Raw genomic sequence first — 14166 nt, 5'->3', positions numbered from 1 at the left:
TTCTGAGTCCTGCAAAAAGTACGTTATTCCCCCGCCACCTTAAAGAACCCAATTGGAGTGGAGGAGGGGAAAGGATTTCATTCTGCACCACCACCATCCACTCCAATTGGGGCCTTTTCTATAATGTCCATGAATGACCCACTTTCCCCTTTAAGACCTCAATTGGAGCTCGGGGTGGGGGAATGATGTGCCTCAAGAAAGCATGTCATTCCCTCCTGCCATGCTAATGGAAGCCTTAAAGGGGAAGGTGTGTCATTCCAGGACATTATTGAAAATGATAGAAAATCCCCCCTGACACTATGGAAAGAACAAAAACCAGGACAAATCCGGGGAAATCCTGACAGTTGGTCACCCTAGCTAAGCAGAGAGGGTAAGAGTAAGCCATGTGTATCCTAGGCAGGGCTGGTTGCAGGTTTGAGAGGGCCCTGGGCAAAGGGTCCGGTGGTGGTGGGCTGTGTTAGCAGTGATGGGTGGCTGGCTCTAGCCACCCTTTTAATTTTTAAAATTACTCAGAGCAACTCTATGTTGGGCACTGTGTGAAGGGTGGCTAAATCCAACCCCCTGGTGCACTTTGGAATGCTGGGCCAGAAAAGAAAAAATATTAAGAACCCACCAGGGCTGGCACCAGTAGCATCCCTGACAGCTGCCCAAAGATGAATATGTGTAATGTCATCAGGTTTGTGAAATGCACTAGGTATGGGAATTTGGCAAGGCTGGACCACATCAAGGTTCTCCAATTTATTTATTACATTTATATGCCGCCTTTTTTCCTCCAACGAACCCAAGGCGGCATACATAATCCTCCTCTCCATGTTATCTTCACAACAACAACCCTGTGAGGTAGGTTGGGCTGAGAGTATGTGACTGGCCCAAAGTCACCCAGTGGGTTTCCGTGGCTGACTGGGGACTAGAACCCAGATCTCCTGACTCCCAGTCCAACACCTTAGCCACTACACCACACGATTTCCATCTTGAAGCTTATTTTGCACTCTTCCCACAGGTGAGTTTTTTTCTTTTCTTTTTTGAATAGGAAAAGTACGCATTTAGGTATGTATATTTTTAAAGCATGCACTCAAATGTATGCTTTTCCTCCCCATTGCCTAAAGCATGAAAAAGCTAATTTTCCTAGAAAATACATTGTTCAAACATGACTGGGAATATGTGAGCTTTGGCCAAGAAATTAGCTTCCATTCATTTTTGCATTTGGGATTGCGAACAGGACATGTTCTGATGCTTAATGAAAGGAAACAAAATTGTTGCATATCCCTGAAATGTACTGGGATTAGAACACCTCCTGAGCCAAAGCTCCACCTGCTGTCTATGCTGCAAATTATCCAGCTCTCTCCAAAATGGCCCACAATTTAGCTTGCAGATATGGCAATTTTATCTTTGGGAAAGACTGTTATTGTTCACAGACTGAAAGAAAAATTGCTAGGAGTGGAAGACGGACTTTCATTTCATTTTGTTTAAAAGGGGAGATTTACAGGAAACACATTCCAGGGTGGCTATAGTTCCTGTATCTATCTAAGCCCCATTCAAACGCTCTTCTTCTAGATGTGCAGTGAACATACAGAGATGGAAATGGGGCTGCATCTTCTGTTCCCTTCATAGGTTTGGCCCTATCATGAGGCAGAATGAAGTGGCGGCCTCAGGCAGCAGTTTTTGGGTATCAGAAAAGGCAGCAAATGATTAGTTGTTAATTTATTATTATTGTATTTTTACTGCCAGGGAGGGAGAGAGGCACTTGTAGGATTTTCTGCCACAGGTTCCACAATAACTTGGTTGGGCTTGGATATTACATTCTTGGACTTGGTGAGTGGACACCATTTGCTGCTCTCCCTCAGGCAGCAAAATATCTCTGGCAGGGCATGTCCTGCTACTTCCCAAATGTCACTAAGCTTCTCATTCCTGACACACAACCCCTCAGCATTGTTTATTTATTACATTTCTATACCACCCAATAACAGAAGCGCTCTGGGTAGTTCACAACAATTAAAACCAGAAAATGCAATATCAAATGTAAATGTTTAAAATTACAGTATGAAAGTACAGACCAAAATAAAACCTAGGAGCAGGGCAGAGACTTGAAATACAGATGTAAAACAACAGAGCTAAAAGACTAAAATGTCTGGGAAAATAAAAAAAAGTTTTCACATGGTACTAGAAAGAGCACAATGCAGGCATCTGGCAAGCCTCTTTGGGGAGCTCATTCCACAGCCCGGATGCCACAGCAGAAAAGGCCTTCTTCTTGGCAGCCACCCGCCTCACTTCCTTTGGCTGGAGCTCCCAGGCAGATACATATGGGAGGTCCATATTTACTAAATTTATATCCCGCCTTCCACCAAAAATGGAACATGAGGTGGGTAACAATAATAGAGTAGAAATGGGAAAAAAATCTTAATGAAAACACAACATAAAATTAATCAATTAAAAACACAATAAAAGAAATAGACAGCACACAGCCAGTTAAAAACCCTTGCTGCAGCAGGCCAGCTGCCAAAGGCCTACCTGAATAAAAATGCCTTTGACTGCCAAAGCAGGGAGTTCCAGAGCCTGGGAGCAATCACCGAGAAGGCCATTTCTCATGTCCCCACCAAACAAGCCTCTCATGGTGGCGAGGCCTTGACAACAAGGGCCTTCCTCAAATATCTTAAAACCTGGGCAGGCTCATATGGGAAATGCTGTATTTCAGATAGTCTATTCCCAAGTAATGTAGGGCTTTATAGGTCATAATAACCATCAGTTTTAACTGTACTGGAAAACACACTGTGAGCCAGTGAAGCTGTTGTAACTAGGGAGTCACGTACTTCCTGTAACCAGCCCTGGTCAAGTCTGGCTGCAACATTCTGGACCAGCTGAAGTTTCCAAACACTTTTCAAAGGCAGCTCCACAGTAATCTAATGGACACCTCAATATGAGGGATACCGCTAACAGAGCAGTGAGCAGGTGTGTTGCAATAAGAGTTGCATTAGTCATCAGTTTTGTTCAAAAAACATTCATATGCAGTTGGAACGAATTGTGATGAATACTGAAGATGGTAGCATATCAAATGTACAGTTGCTATAATGTCTACTCCCACTATTTCCCCCTATTGTTTTCATTTATGATCCTCATTACAGTAAGGTTGCAAAAGTGTTTGTTTCTCTGTAGAGGTTTCTTAAACTGGGTTAGTTGGCAATGACAAGCAAAGTGTGCTGAGCTTCATTATGTAGTTATTTTATTTATACCCCACTTTTCTTTATAAAATAAACTCAAAGCAGTTTACCAAAAACAAAACAAAATTAAACAGCAAATAGTTCAGTGCTAAAATCCATTTCATATACTAAAACCAAGAGCAAGATGATACCATTCAGCATAATAGCAGGGAGACTGAGCATTAACCCACACTAAAAGCATGGAGAAATAAAAAGCCCTTAGGCCAGATCTATACCTCGTGTCATATCAATACGATCCCATCATATTGACGCTATATCCCTCTTCAACATTTATACCTTGTAGTGCACATAATGACATCCGTTGCAGTATTTTGGATAATATGGAATAAAATTTGGGAAATAATGCTATAAAAGTGGTATACAGAATGCATTATGTGCCCCAACCATTATCAGTGCACTTCAGTACCGATAAAAAATATTCGCGTTGATCTAGCCTTACTTGCTCCCTTGAAGTGTAGAAGAGACAGCCATCTAGAGTGGATTCCACAACCTGGATACCACAGTAGAATCTAGAACCCCCTCTACACATTTAGTGAATGAACAGGGAGTTTCGGGGGAACCGTGCACCACCTCCTGATGAACATCCATTGGACATTTGTGAGAAGGAGTACTCTGCGTATACAGAAAGTGATTCCACACAAAGAGGAACCCTGATTCATGTGTTGGAGCTCTCTGTGAGTGCAACCTAGAGCTTTTGTACACAAGGCCGTTAATCTGCTGTATCTGCTTTCGGTTTTGCTGCAAAACTGAGATACATACATTTTCACAAAGAGAATTTGCTTTCCTGTTTTTCCACTACATAACCTCTAGGTGGTTATAGCAGAATAGTGCAAATACACGACGGACAAAAGCAGTTTCTTTGGCCTTCAGAATTAAGTGCTACATTTTTCCCACTCTAAAAAAAACCTTGTGAAAGTGTTTGTAAGACATAGCAGTGAAACTGGAGGGTTATGAGGACAACTGAAGAACCCATAAACAACCATGAGCAGGGAATGACAAAAGTATGATAAAAGCCCATTGTTTCACATCACCAAATGCGTGGAGGGGTTTGTGTGAACTTTCAAGGGATATTGAATTACAGAATAGCCCCCTTCATGCAACATATGTGTGAAGGGTCTCCATGTGATCAAACAGTACCAGGAGCCTGCTTCTGACTCAACCCCAAGACTATGTGGCTTCCTTTGGACATACCCCCATCATCTATGTGTTACAATAAGTGGTATTTTTATAGTGTTCATCAAATTTCAAGATGGGAGTAAAGCAGGTTATAAAAATGCAATCAATAACTAAAATAAACTTATTTACAGTTCCTAAACTTCCATTTTGCAGTTGTGAAAACACAGAACTGGCTGCTTTGATATTCTCTATTTGAAGATCAGCTGGTAACTAGTTGAGTTAGGCTTCTGTGCAGCTTTGCATTTAATGTGAATGTTAAAGAGTGTTTCCCCCTTCCTTTTTTCTTTTTAAGTGGCTAAGAAACATATTCTCGTCGTTGTTTTACACAGCTGAATGCCGATAACTCTATTGGCAATTGTGAGTGATTACTGCATTATCTGCACTCAGAGAAAGTTATTGTTTTGAATGCTAAGGGAATTAATGATACATAAAACTATGTTATTATTGGCTGCATTCATCAGCAGAAATGCTCTGCCCAGCATCACTGCACTGTGATTACCCCAGCCGCCTCCTTCCAAAGAGAGGAAGAGATAGGGGCGGAGACGGTTTATTGCTGAAGATTTACATACATTTACATCCCAAAAGGCTGATTGGTGCAAGAGCTGATTATGTTGCAAGGCAAGGCATGCTTATCTCTTGCTTTGGAACCTTTCAACCAGGGAGAATTTGACTACTTCCCTTTGGGCTGAACAAGATCTATTTTTATAAACCAAAAATAAAGCATGAGTGAAAAAGGAAAGCTTAAATTAGGACTCTTAATTGTGAGGCTGACAGAGATGCAAAGAGCAGATTGTTCAGAGTGAGATGGTTATAGTATGATATAATCCCCCCCCCCCCTTGCTGGTTGAAAGAGTGTTTTGCTTTCATTATCTCTGAGATGCATTCAGAGTAGGTTTTCAACAGCAACTTGAAGTGCAGCAATTTAAAAGTAATTTCTATGAGGGGAAGACAGGTAAGATGGTCTACCCACTGGCACAGTTGGACTAGAGCAAGGCGCAAATGGCCTTTTGAAATTCTCCACCCTATTTATGGACAGAGAAATTAGGGGGACAGGTTCACCGAATTTCTCCAGGGGGAAGAGAAATTCTCCAACAGTTGCATCATTCTGCCTCGTTCTCAAGATGTTGTATAATTTATGTTTGTGGTGTTTTCAAGCTTACTTAATCACCGCAAGGTGGCCTAGGGTGTGTTGTGTGTGTTTTCTTTCTATTACACATTCCTCAATTGCTCTGCAGCCTCCCAGGCTGCCTGCACTTCTTGACCCAAAAAAGCCCTGCTGGAAGAATCATGAGATCTTTCCCTGGGCTCTAACTAAAGTATGGGAAGCTGAGGAGGCTCCAGGCCAACAGAGAGAGATGATTGCCCAATGTAAAATAGGACACTCACACATACTCCCGGACCACCTCTTAAGTTAGGTAAGCATAAGAAACCCAAACTTCTCCGAGATTTTCTTCAGCACTGGATTTCTTTTCTATCAAATTGAGTGAGAAAGGTCGAAAAAAATGTGGCAGAAATTTTCGGCACAGCACAAGTTTGGACGCCAGGCTCAGGTGCATTATGCCTCTAAATACCAGTTGCTGGGGTCTGGGAACAACAGTGGAAGAAGGCTATTGTCCTTATGTCCTATTTGTGGGAGCTTCCCATAGGTGTTGTGGGAAACAGGAAGCTGGACTAGATAGGCCTTTGGTTAGATCCAGCAGGACTCTTCACAGCTCACAGCATCACAATCTGGCCACAGTGATCCATGCTCTGGTCACATCCTGCTTGGGTTACTGTATTTGCGAAATACCCTCTACACAGAAGTATCACTGGTGTTGACACTGCTTATTATATAGTTTATTTAATTGATTTGAACTTGGCATGATTAGTTTTAGGACACCACCCAGATGCAAGAAAGGATGGTCATTAAAGATACAAGAAAGGATGGTCTTTAAAGTAATACGAAATAATAATAATAATAATAATAATAATAATAATAATAATAATAATAATAATATATCGTTTCTCGGTAGCTTAGCCCACCTTTGTCTTTTTGGTCCTGCAATGACTGATACTTTCAAGTTGAACATTGCAGGTGTTCATTTCAGTCCTTTACGTCACATTGCTTAGGTTAAGCCACCTCAAAAGGTGCTTTTTGGTGGCAGCATCTTTAGTGATATTAGTGCCAACACATGGAGTTGAACAAGAAGAAGGGGGGCCTCTAGCACAGGGAGTTAGCACAATGGTGGCTTGCTTGGAGCTGCTGGCATTATGCCGCCCTCAGTGTTTGCTAGGAAGGTGCTACTGGTGATCCCATTTTTTTTTTTTACTCCCAGCCCTCTTGCATAGTGCCTCCATGCATAGTATTGCTTAGATGTTTTTTCCCCCTTGGGGCTGGGGCAATAGTGTGAATGGCTGATCTTCCAGACTCAAGATGCAGGTTTGCTGCTGAATTCCAGATCCTGGGGAGCAGTGGCAGGAGAAGGCTATTGTGGGTGCTATGGAGATCAGGACGGCCACTTTGGGAAGCAGGATGCTGATCTAGGTGGACCTTTGGACTGATCAACCAAGTCCATCACTGATGTTCTCATGCTGCAGCTGCACAAATATAGACCAGCTGCCTATAACAGAACAAGGAAGACTGAATGCACAGCACTCCATAACAATAGACTGCAATCATATGTTTGCACGATGATCCCATTCTCAAAACTTACAGCACCAGAGGGGGGTACGCGCACCACTGAAAGATATGTCTTAATTAGGGAAAGACTAACTGGATTCATTCACTCTTTAATTCATACAAAGAACAGTGAGGGTTTAAAAAAGATTGGATCACTAGGGGGCGAACTTGAGTTTCTGACGGGAAGGAGAAGTTAAACGGCAAAGCTGTTCTAGTTATTGTTGCTTAACTTTAAAACTGCTGCGAACAGGTGTAGCGAACAAAAGACGCTATCAGGACCATGCATTTATTTATCATTTGGAAGAGGAGAAGAGTGTGCCTGCATGAGGTTGGCATGTAGGGAAAGGATACAGTGGTACAATCAGATGGTTCTTTTACAGACTGAGATTACATAGAGTTGAGGAATTCTTTCTTTAAATAAAACAGGCTGCATTATCATGCAGTTGTACCATTTAAGGCTGGGATAGAGTTAGGAAAGAACACGCTGGGGGGAATATCAAAAGTGTTATCCTATAGAAGGTTGGTGGAAGAATATTATTTTTGTTATTTTCATAGATTCTCTCCCTGACCCTTTTGAGGTGAAATCTGCTGTGAGGATGGCCTGTTTCATGTGAGCCTGCTCTCCCATCCAGGTATTTAAGACCTGTGTTTGAGCAGAGATACGAGTCTGTGGGGTGAACCAAAAGGCAAGAACCAAAGGGTCCTTGGCCATTGGTATTATTTGAAAAGGATGGGCTGTGCAGTGGGAACATCCTGGCAGAGAGGTATTTTCCATTTTCTGCCAACTCCAGCCTTGGCTACCAACAGGAGAGAGAGAGAAAGAGAAACACACACACACACACACACACACACACAGAGAGAGAGAGAGAGAGAGAGAGAGAGAGAGAGAGAGAGAGAGAGAGGGAGGGGTAGAGGTAGAGGTAGAGGTAGAGGTAGAGGTAGAGGTAGAGGTAGAGGTGGCTGGTAGCCCCACCCTGTAGTAGTTCCTTCCAGAAGTTGGATTGTTTGAGGTTCTTCATGGTAGAGCCAGGAATCTTTGTCCCCAGAGCCTGTTGTAGTCCCAGAAGACAGCAGCAGAACATGTCAATTGGCAGAGCTGAGGAACAGTTGGGGATACTTAAACCATCTAGCACTTAGCCAAGACAGCAAGGAGGGCCAGTAGCCACACCTTGGCCTGCGGAGAGCCTGCCTCCCATTGCCAATAAACATTCAGCTGACCTTCAGGTCAGGGTTCGATTGACAACTGCCAGGCCCAATGAGGGCTTTTTATTGGAGATAACTGATATGTGTCTGGGAAATTAAATTGATACATTGGGGCAAGAAGGAGATGCTTTTTTACTTAGTGCGGTCTTGGATAAGATAGTGGGAGGTATGGTGTAGAGGCTGTGTGATCAGGCCAGTTGAGGAGAGGAGTGCCTGAGAAGATGCTTGATCTCTTTTCTGGCTCTCTGACAGGCCGTTGGGTCTAGTGTTGTTGTCGTTGAATGCCAGATAAATCCAAAATAAAATATCACTCACTCATGTTTTAATTATGGATGGGAGGGCCAACTTGGTGTGTATTACCAAGATGTGGAATGGGCTAATCTCTCCCAAGTGTGTCCTTGTGATGTAACATTAGGTATTTGGGGTTTTTTTTCATTGTTGGGTGGCATATTAATAAAATAAATAAATAAATAAATATGTATTTATATACAGAATAGTCTACAGCAAAAACAAAACCCACTCTAGAATTTCATTTGGGGTGCAATCCTATGCATGTTTAGAAAGAGAGAAAAGCCATACAACTCCCAGCATGGCTGGCTGAGGAATGCTAGGAGTTGCAGAACTTTTTTCTGACTAAACATGCATAGAGCTTTATATTCTACAAAGTTTGGCTCTTCCAAATAGCTTGAGTGTATTAGAAATCTACTGGTCACTGTTCAAATTGTGACTCTAAACTGAAAATGGAAATGTTAAATGCAGAAAATGTTAGTGAGGCTGAAAGTGTCTTTTCTGAAAAGTAGGAATATACTGTAAAGTATAAATTTCACAAAGTTATCAGGCTCTATAAAACTTATACTTTACAATACATTCCTACTTGAAAGAGGACATAATGCCCATTCCCAATGCATTCCAGAAGTAAACACCAGGATCCATATTAATTTCCCTGATGATGTTTGGACACTTGAGAAATTAATATGGATTCTAGTTTGGATCCAGATTGAGCTTCTAGGCCTTGGTGCCAGCAGCTGATAACACATACGAACTGATAATTGGCCAGTCAGACCTGTTGCTAAGAAACAGGGTGGCTATATGTCACATTTACAGAGGACAGTCCTCTATTTGAAGAGCTACCAGAGGACTGTCTTCTAAATGAAGGCATCTTCTCTATGAAAAGTGTCCTGTCCAGGTCTGGGTTAGAGATAAAGGACCATGAGAAGGAAGAGAAGGGCTGTTGAAGTCCATCAACAGTACCTGGGCAGCAGTCACCCAGGTGATCACCTTGTCAGTCTTCCCCATAATGAGGAAATTGTTTTTCTGTTTAAATTACAATAATTATTTATAAGCTTGCATCCATATAAATTGTATTTAGATAAATTTGAATATGCAAATTTTATGCAAATCAATGTTCTATTTTTGATTATGCATTTCCTCTTTTTTTGGCAACGCAGAAGTGGCCACCCATTTAGTGAACACTGCCTTCTCCCGTACCTGTTTCCCCTTTTATTTTTAGCAGTACCCTTCACCCTGCAAAAGTTCTGGCTTCTGCTATCTCCACCCACCAGGCCCAATCTTCACACCTCTGCAAGGCCCCATCCAATAAATATTTTATTTTGATAGGTGACAATGATGAACAAGATCTTGCTGTGGCTTTCCAGGCTTCATATTAGACCCATTCCTACACTGTGTGTTATTTACTGAAGGTGATGTGGAGGGGCCCATTTCATACACTGTGACATATGGCCACTCCTGTGCATCAGAGGGTGAGGCTAGGATAGGGTGGCCACTTGCAAATTGCCCCCAAAGTAGGAAGGCATCATGAAAGCGCAAAAGAGGGTGCAGATTTGTCTAAAATATAAGTGCGGGATATAAATGCAATAATAAATATAAATAAATAAAATTTGCAAATGATGATCTATGTGCAGAGATATAAGTTTAGAAATAACGACTATAATTTAAACAGGAATACAATACATCTCACTATAGTAGGGAAGAACATGGCCAGGTGTCCTGTGTGCCAGCTTAATCTGTTGTCCAGGTGCGAAATGTTGATGGGCAATTTCAAGGCCCCTACTCTCCCTTAGAATCATAGAATAGCAGAGTTGGAAAGGGCCTACAAGGCCATCGAGTCCAACCCCCCTTTTCATGGTTCTTTCTCTTTAAACTGGATTGCTCTTCAAATAGAGGATGCTTTCAAACGGAGAAGTGTCCTCTGACAGCCTGATAGAGGACTGTTCTCTGTGCAGTAGGCCATATGGCCACCCTAGGCTATATGGTAGATAGTGGCTGGCTGGGCCAGCCCAATCCGTGCACACCATTTGGGAATCTGGGTGGGGTTTTTTTTAACAAGCAACTTTCTAGGTGACAATAAGGGTGGGCAAACCCCAGAAGCCCCTTCAGTACAGAAAATGAAGCATCTTTCCAGCCAAATAGTGTGATTAGGGTGGGAATTGTCAATATCTGGGCATAAAAATGCTGATGTGTCGGAGACAATCAGCTTTGCGCGACCTTGTAATATCTCATTTTATCCATGCCACGCTTTATTAAATTCTCATAAACCTGTCAATGGGGACAGACATCATTTCACTTTACCCCATTAGCTCGACGCAACGGCAACGGAGAAGGGAAACAGGCGGAAGGGGAGGGGAGAGGGGGGAATGAGTGAAAGAAAGAAAAATACACCCACTCCTGCGCGCACACAGTGCGTAACTCAGCATCGCTCTGATAATGTAATAATGGCGGTGCCCTGGGAAAGTAATTGAATTAAGTGGCTTTTGTTAATGGTTTTAAGATTTAGAAGTGTAAATAACAGTTAGGGCTCTTTAATGGACTTTAGTTTTAGGTAACCATAGCCCAGCGCATAAGAAATGCTTTGCTGTTAATATTATGTCAGATTGTTTTGTTACTGCTGCAGCTTCATGCCTGCAAAGCATATTTTGCCATTTTAAAGCTGAGAGTGTTTATCATCCGTCCTTTCTAACTTCAGACGGAGCTTAATTCGGAAAGCATTTGCATGAGCTGCTCTCATTCAGTTCCCTATCAGTTATTCTCAGTGCCGGGAATAAAGTCTTATTCCTTCTGTAGCTGCTTTGGAGAACTTCCTGACTTCGGGGTTATGCCACTCAAAAGCCCATAGTCCTATTTACATGTTCATTATTAAGTGGGATGCAGAGCCGCTGTCCTCAATCGGCGAGATGGAAAGGAGGCCGGATTCTGCTAGGAGTAAAACCACTGCTCGTGAGAGAGTTTCCCCCGTAGGAACAGAGAAGTGTGGTGCTTTATCTCCAACACCCCCTCCCTCTATCTCTTCCCTTCCTCGACAGGTATGATGAGCCAAGGGATTTAAAATGTCTTTCATGGGAACTCATTCTGCTTAAAATATTATTGGATTTTCATTTAGGAGCCTATCAAAATGGGAGACTAAAGTCTGGGGCAAAGCTGGCTAAGCCACATAGGACCAAACAAACAGTCTTACCTTTGCCAATGGGATGGGGCTTTTCACAACTTTGGGCGAGAGCTGCAAAATGCTTTGTAAGCATTAATTGATAAAGCTGCGATTGTCAGAAAGGAGAGCAGCCTCACTGAGTTGTATCATCAGGTTCTGGCTGTAGCCTGTCTTGGATTACAGAGGAAGGATTGGAATCCAGAAAAACTGAGTCAGGCCTAAATCAGGCCCTTTCCCTTTTGATTTCATTGGGACGTCGATCAACTTAGCTTCCTGTGGATTGCAGCCAGAGTGTTTTAACACTACGAGAATCTACTATAGCCCCTTTTGATCTCTTCTAATATTTAGGGACATACTTGGTTAAGATGATTTATTCCTTGGCCTTCTTAGCTAAATACTCACCTATCGAATTTGCCATATATATATTTGGGGTTTTCACCAAATAGTTTTATTCCAGTGTAATGTGGAATAGAGATTAGTATTTTTACAGTACCCCTTTCCCAAACTTTTCATGATTCAAACGCAACATGGGCCCTCCCTTTTCTCTTGTAAAGAATCGATATCTCTGCTGACACTCTGTATCGAAAAGGGTCAAGTTTCCCCAGTCAGCTAAGCCATCGGACATTAAAAAGTCTTGCACAAAACCAACAGTTCTGATTGGAGAGAATTGTTGTGGGTCTTGAAGGGGACAGGCCTCCAGTCATGGAGATATATAGTATAGGGTACGCCAAAGCCTATTTCTGGATGTAGGGGGATAAGGAAACAGGAACTAGTAATGAACTTCAGCGTCATTGTTAGGTTAGTGGGTAGAAACAGCTCTCCTGAATTCGATAGCTCTGCTCTAAGCTACCTTCTCTCTTGTGAGTTCAAGTTTTGCACAATGAAGAGGCCTGCCCTGATTCAGATGTATTGCAAAGTTAGCTTTGGTGCCAAGGAAATAGGTAGAGCAGATTCTGTGGTCTATGCAGAGATAGGCAGACTAAAATGAAAGAGAAAATATCCCCCTATTAGATTTCCTAAGCTCTCCAATGAAACAGTGTCCAAGATAGCTGGTGTTAGGGCACAGCAGCTGGGAGGGATTTTCCAATTCCAAAGATTGGGGTGGATTATTTAATGCCTGGGACAGCCATTAAATGATTGAGTGGACCCAGCAAATAGAAGATAAACATGTGTGGGGATGCGGGGGATGGGACGGGGGATGACAGCATTACCATTAAAAAGCTGTACAGTGCCATTGACATATTTTACTAATTTCCCACATACTTCATGAGATACAACATGGACAAATGTGGGGAAATAAGTGAAATACAACAATGTACATAGAATCCAGCATCTGGTGAAACGTCAATGTTGCATGACGCTCAGTGAAATTTCATGTGTGGGATGGGTGGGGGAGAAGAACTTTTCTTTTCTCTTCTGGATTATTTGCATATCAATATTTCTCCAGTTGTCCTGCTTTTTGCCCTGTGATGGAAAGGACATTGGGCAAAAAGCAGCTTGCAGTGGGCAGTTTTTATTTTAAAACAACTAGCTTGCAAGAAAAGAGGTAAGCATCCTCTCCCTCTTTTGATCCACATGGCAATTTATTTCATATGTTTTCAATTTAAATAAATAAATAAATCTAATAGCCTTTCTTTAAAATGATACATCAGTGGCACCTTAGTCTTCATAGATTGCTTGTTATTCGTTCCAATGCTAATGATAAATGCAATTCATTTAATGCATTCAGATCTTATGTATCCCATTTGGCTATATCCATATACACAAAGATTTTGTAGGGAAATTTTGAGATTCATGAAATAACAGGATATTATATCCCCCTTCCAAGATTCTGTTCCAATTCTATCAACCCCAGCCACCATGGCCAATGGTCAGGAATGCTAAGAGTTGTAGTCCAAACATCTGGAAGGCACCAGCTTGGGGAAGGCTGCAGTGTTTCTCTTTCTAATAAATAAATAGTTCATTTATTACATTTTACATTTCTATACTACCCAGTAGTTGAAGGTCTCTAATACACAGGTACGTGTGTGTTTTATCCTATTTCACTGTCTATCAGAGAGCTAGTCTTTCTCTACAGCTCTGTAGGTATTGACATGGGTAAGATTCTGCAATTCTGCTGGCTGATTAGCTGATAAGACTGATAGTTTAATGACTGGTCTGTGTATGTATTTTTCTAAATATTTATCCCCTGTTGTTCTTTTCAGATGGAAGCTATAATGCTAAGTAGACTTCCATGGGAAAGGTTCCACTGCACTCAAGGGGACATTTTCAAAGTTAGGGTTAATAAAAAACACTGGCTCAAAGTTCCTAAAATTAGAGTCTCTTCATAGTTCTACGAAGCGTGATTCTATGCTGAAAAATTGGGGAGATGTTATGACCCCATCTAACCGGAAGCAATTGAAAGTAAAGAAAGTGGGAAAGATGAGTCATCACCTTCTCTAGGGAGGCCACTGGCTTTCTTTTCACATCCT

The sequence above is a fragment of the Elgaria multicarinata genome, chromosome 1 (genome assembly GCF_023053635.1).
Source record: "Elgaria multicarinata webbii isolate HBS135686 ecotype San Diego chromosome 1, rElgMul1.1.pri, whole genome shotgun sequence".
Classification (NCBI taxonomy): domain Eukaryota; kingdom Metazoa; phylum Chordata; class Lepidosauria; order Squamata; family Anguidae; genus Elgaria; species Elgaria multicarinata.
This window is presented reverse-complemented; position numbering follows the sequence as displayed.